This window comes from Lactuca serriola, chromosome 1 (assembly GCF_051521515.1).
Source record: "Lactuca serriola cultivar US96UC23 chromosome 1, Lser_US96UC23_V15, whole genome shotgun sequence".
Lineage (NCBI taxonomy): Eukaryota > Viridiplantae > Streptophyta > Magnoliopsida > Asterales > Asteraceae > Lactuca > Lactuca serriola.
In genome coordinates this window covers 224881051-224887781 of record NC_136408.1, presented here as the reverse complement: position 1 = coordinate 224887781, position 6731 = coordinate 224881051, and positions in this window count along the sequence as shown.

The window sequence follows — 6731 nt, the reverse complement described above, 5'->3', positions numbered from 1 at the left end:
GAATGCGGTAAGCTTGTAGATTCATTTCCCACTATGATTACTCCCAAACACATGTTGGTCATATTTTGTCTAAATATAGTTGATCAGGCTATATTTATCCCCAACATGACTACATAACCGTTTGGGTTTAATCATATTGTTTAATTTCCTCTAAAAGCTTTTAGTGTTATGGCTTTAATGTATACTTAGGTATGCATTTATTCAGAGTTCTTTAGTCCCATTGTATTTATAGTTGCACATCATGTATGGTTTGACATTCCAGTTCACTATAAATAATGCTCTGATACCAACCTGTCACACCCTCGAACTAGACGGTGGAAACGTCTGAGGGCTCGTGTGACTATAAATTGAAATATCATCACAATGAATATACATGAAATATAACATAATCATCACCAAACATTACATAGTACAACTGGTATTGTTCACATCAAGTACATTATTTTACAATACATATTCCAAAACGTAAATTATACGATGATTGACATTTACATAAAAGAAATTCCAAAATACTCTTGATGATTCTTTAGCTTATCGTTTACCCGAGAATATAAGTTATTTTAAAAATGGTCAACATATATATTGTTGGTGACTTCATAAGCAAGTTTGATTAGAAGAATTTGTATTGTTCGTGAAACTCATAAAATCCAATATTTTCTGTAAATTCTCTGAAAATGATGTAATGATCAACTATAAATGTATGTGTAATTTCCACTTGTAAAAAAATCATGTATGAATAACCGTTGCAAAATTTCCTTGTGTTGTATCTGTTGTAAGTAGAAGGTAATGAATAATAGTATTTCCCTAGAAAATCCGAAATTTTCTGATTTATAAAAGTGTTGTAGTCCTTGCCTTATCGTATGAAATGTTTCGTATTATTATGATTTAAGCACTTTGATTCCCGTAATGTATCGATGGTAATGGATCTCTATGTGAGTCATTATAACCATGCATGATAACAACTAATTTGTCTGTCTTGACATTTTTTCAAACGCTACTTTTGATCAAGGTTTTATCACCCTAGACTGGCCTAGTCTAACTGTAGCGAACAACTCAGGTCTGGGGGAGTGACCCCGTATAGATCTATACACAAACTCTCACTCTCCCTCCAAGAGACTTTGATTATAACTATAGACTACGGCCATACACTCAATGGTATCAACCGACAAGTCTCACTAGGTCCCAATTATTGCCACATGAATATGTATAATGTTATATGTATTTAGATTTACAAACACCAGATGGTACTTGAATGTGAAAAGATATGGCCCAACAAACACGAAAAAGGACAACTACAGCCCATTAGACATGTAAGTTATTTCTAGGCTTGATAGTATGCAAACGGACACATTAAATCCCATTAAGCATATGATGAATTTTTCCAAGCTAAATTAGCATGTAGATGGGCGACTGAGGCCTAATAACATGTAAGGCTAATTTAGGCCCATTAAACATGTAATTGGATAGAAAAGGCCCAATAGACATGAAATGATTATATTGGGCCCAACAAGTAGGAGTGATTCTTGTGAAGTAGGAGTGTCTAACAAGTGAAGTAAGAGCGTTCAACAAGTGAAGTAGGAGTGTCTAACAGGTATAAGCGTACCACGAAGTAGAAGCAACATCAAGTGAAGTAGGAGCGTATCGAGCATAAGTGAAGTAGAAGCGATATCAAGTATAAGTGAAGTAGAAACTTATCACTAAGTAAGAGTGTGAACAATTATAAGCGTCCATCAGGTATAAGTGTATCACGAAGTGGAAACGACAACTGATGAAGTAGAAGCGCCTAACAAGTATAAGTGACTACAAGTATAAGCGAAATAGAGGCAATAACAGGTATAAGCGTATCAGGAAGTGAAAGCGTTATCAAGTAAGAGTTTATAATAAGTGAAAGCGAAGCAGCGGTAACTAACAAGTATAAGTATACGACGTGAAAGAGAAATTTGACGAAAACCTTGGAAAACCTTTATACTTAGGAAAATCACATTTTGGTATTCTTTGGTAAAATAAGTTTGAAAACCTGTAGAAATCTTTGGAACCTTAACCAGTTTGAAATGATTTTATATACAACAGTACAAGTAAGAGTTTTGAAACAATTGAAAACCTTTTTGAAAACCATTATAGTATCCTACTCGGTAAAACAGTGTATAGTGTGGTAAAATCTCATGCATGCGGGTTATCAATCACATGTGATTTATATGATAACTGGCATGTTTAACTTGTATTCGCCCCCTATAAAACATGTAAAAACATTTAAAGGTTCATTCAGGGGTATGAACTCACTTGGTATAAGTGGATGCGACGAAGGTGTCGGTTGGGTGCTTGGTGTCAAGTAAGTACTTGGACACACTTAAAATCCTATTTAACATATGACAACATATGTTCACATACAATTAGTATATTATATACCAATTAAACAAGTATACACACTCTAAGGAGCGGAAAACACTTGGTTAAGTGTTTGGGGTGTCCCGGGTAACATTTAAGGGCTAGAATGGCTTAGGAATGGAGTTTACTCTCCAAGAGTAAACTCACCTTATGGTGTTTACAGCCCAGGGACAACTCCCCATGAGTTTACGGCCACTCATTGTGAGGGGTTCTAGGGTGTTTTAAGGGCTCAATCTTGTTCGAGGGATTTTTCAAGTTCCAATTCTGAATGGTATGAATGAGTTTAGGGTCTTTAAGGGCACCATTATGGAGTTTATGGCCCATGAACCACCCATAAGGGAGTTCACGGCCGTGAACTCCTAGATCATGGGTTTATTGAAGTTTCAAGCCCTTAATACCCTCCTAGTAATTTATAATGAAGTGTGAGGCCATTTGGGGGATTTAAAACTATCAGTTTAGCATGTTTGAGGGTGTTTACAACCTTGACACATGTTTGGGCCGTAAACTCCTTTTACCCCCTTAAATCCTTGTGTTTAAATGATCTAAACCCAAAATAGCAAGCCCCTAATTCATGTATTAAGACTAAGGGTGGTTGGGAGTGTTTTTGGGGCATTTATACAAGGTTTAGAGATGTTTATGGCCTAAGCATGTGCTGGGGCCGTAAACTCTCTTTTATGCCCTAAATTGATTGTTTTAAATGAGCAAACACTCCTAGGCTAATTCCTCAATTTATTTCCAAGCTTTTAGGGACAAGTTTGGGTCATTTTGGCCACATTTAAGGGGTTTACGGCCTAAGGAGGATCCTAGGCCGTGAACTCCTTTTCAACAGCTTAAATGGTCCACTTTTAAGCTATAATCATGAGTCATAATATTTAGAACAAGTTAGGGTAAGTGGACTTACGATTTGGAAGCGTTTGGTTGCGGATTCGGGTCGAAAACGAATCTAGAGAGAGAGTATAGAGAGAGATGGTGGAAAAGGCTCAAATGGAGTTTACTCCCCCTTATATATGGGTGGGAGTTGGAGCTCAGTGATATTCTACCCGATACTGTCATTTAACGGGGCTTTTGGTCGCACCCAATTTAGTGGTCGTAATAATAAAACTAACTTTTCCAATTAAATGGAAATGTGTATTATGAGTTTTCATTTCACTTATCACGACTTAACGACATAAATAAACAAATCATTTATTTATTTGGCGCCCTCTAGTTAATGGAAGTTTTATAAAATGGGATATTCCGTTAATGGTAACAGGGAAATGTAACGGAACAGCTTTGGGTTGTCACAGCTTGCCTTGGAAACATGTGATGTATTTGCATGGATTACCTCCATGTATTAGTGAGGTGTCAGTACATACCTTTATCACCTTTCTTATATATATATATATATATATATATATATATATATATATATATATATATATATAGATATATAATACACATGCACCGAGAATTTGGGCTAGGAAAAAGGAGTTGAATAGTTTGGGCCATTAATTGTCTTAGCTCGAAATCATGAGGCCCAAATAATATTTTTCGGCCCATTGGGCCCCTTAGGATGGTTCACGGCCTAATTGAGTAAAAGAAATGGAGCTTTATGGCCTTTTAGGGTGATTGGAGTTGTTATGGCCCAACTTGGCCCAATAGGAATAATATGAACCATTTTAGGTCCTCGTGGCTCAATATGTTCAGTTGTATGAATGTGGGTTCATTTAGAACCCAATTAGGGTTTCTATGACCAAAATAGTCGAATTGAATGCTTATTGGTCCGTTAGGCCCAATAAGAAAATCCCAGTCCATAAAGAACTTGAACTGGGATTTTTAGGGTTTTCAATTCCCAATTGATTTTCTGAAATGTTTTGCATATAGTTTTGAACTTCAATTGTGGATCTTGACTAAGTTCGTTGTCATAGAATGATCATTGTGCATGATATCAAGTTAGAGTTACAAATATTATCATAGATGACGTTTACACGATCATAGAATTACCTGGCAAAAATGTCAGTTGTGACACATTTCTTGACAAAAAAATATTCAAGATTTAGTGTGGATTCTTATCAAGACAAATACTACACACAACGTACAAGACAACACAATTAACCAAGTTCAAACGTGCAAGAGTAAGAAAAACACTTTTCTAATTCACATAATATGAGTGTGTTAGAACTTCTTAAGATGTGTCACTCATTTCACAATCATGGTGTATGACTCCAAGACTTGATTTTAGAACGAAGTATGACTCATCCTTTTTATTTAACCATTTCAACAATTTATGATTCCTCTTCATATCCATACTAGTGCACTAAGATGTCCTTAGAGGATTAATTGTGAAATGGTTTCATAATCAAAAAGACGGTCATAAAACACGATACAAAAGTACTCTCCCATCTTCTTAGATTGGAGAAACTTTTATCTTTCTGCCCAATTGATTCTTCTTATTCATTATGCCATACATTGAAACTTTTCGATGATTCAGAATTACACTTAATCTTGTAAGCATAACCATATTTACTAGACTTTTAGTAAATCATGACGAATAATCTTATTGTTCTTTGTTGTCGACTTGACTAGTGCACAACATTGTGTACCAGTTCTCTTAGTCCTTCACTTGACTCTTTGTCAAGGAATTAGTCTTAATTATCCAAATATGAAGGTTCTTATTCATTATAAAATACAAGTTGTATGATTCCAAGTTTCTGTCCAATTAAAACTCAAGCGACAAGAATCTTTCATTATTTGATGAATTCTCGACATTACCACAAATAACATAACTAAGAATCACATCACTTTCAACATTGCCAAAAATAGAAATACACAAATGTTAATTTTCATTCATGCCATTGCAAGGAAATATATAAATAAGACAAAACCAAAATTTATTTTATTTATAAACGGTGCGGTAAAACTTGTCCTTAAAATGCAATTCAAATGAAAACTACGCTATTACATATTCCTAAACAATCTATCATAACTCTAAAAGTAGAAGCTCCAAAAATCCGATCATCGAGTCGTGCGATCGATATCCATTTCTTCGCGATCAGACTCAGCTCGCTCTTCCTTTAAGCTTCCTATCTTTTCTTTGGTCCTACAACACAATAAAATGCAATCTTATCACATCATGTATTAAGAATCAAAAATAGGAACTTATAGAGTTAGTTAATGGATTTTACCTGACGTAGAGCCATATGTCTTGACTCTCCCCTGTCTTATATCCCTTAGGTAGACAGGGCAGCTTCGTCTCTAATGAACCTTCTCTTAGCAATAAAAAAAAAAATTGACTCTTTTGGAACAGCACACGGAACTACTTCAGACTTTGCCTTTCTCTTATGGTGAAACTTTTCGACCATGTCATGCCTTTCATTGCCATTACCTATGTCCATGGAGGTTTGGAAGGCAGATCTACTAATCAACTTTGTTTCTCCATTGTGCTAAATCATTGCTGATTCAGAAGCAACAAGCAAATAGGTGAGATCGATGAGGTTCACGTCGTGGTTTATCATGTAGTAGTCTCTTACTAACTCACTATATGAGTCAGGATGCGATTAGAGAACCCAGTCAACAGCCAGCTTCTTACAGACAACGACTCTTAACATTTTTAACCTGTGAATTTGCAACTTCATCTCTAAGATGTGTGCACACACTGACTTTCCTTCTTCATGTTTACTTTCCAAAAGAGCTTGAGTGAGCTTGAACTTTTCAAGCCTTCGAACTTGTGGGTCAGGGAGAACAATAGGAGGAGCTGGAGGAAGTGAAGAATGATCTCTTGTTCCTCGATCAAATCGTGGAATATCATCTTCATGTGGAAAGCTTGTTCCAAGGGATTTGGGAAGACCATGGTTAGAATCAGACATCTACAAAACGGGAGAAAATTCAAGTTAGTTGATAACGGTCCTTGATATTACACCCAAATGAAATATCAAGGATAAGTCCAAATGCAATATTCTACGATTTGGAAGAGGGATGTCGTAATCTAAATTGCAGAACATTTGAAGGTAAGTGAATGACGATTCACTAATTTTCCACCATAAAAAAACAAAAAAAAGATTAAGCTTTAAATGTATTGAAAAATCCTAAATCATTTGAGATTTATTGAACTTTTCAATGGCATGTTTAAATCTCGATATGTCCCTCATTTTGTGACTGGGATGTCGAGGATCACAAAACAGGATGTGAATAACCATGCAAATATACAAGGTTCCCCTAATATTATAGTCACCTAATCGACGTGTTGGTTAACCATACACGCTCTATCGATCTAGCACAAACATCAAGTCACCCTTTTACACCTTTGCTTAGAACCCAATTAGTGTGCCGATTAACCACACACGCTCCACTAACGTCTTAGAGCATCT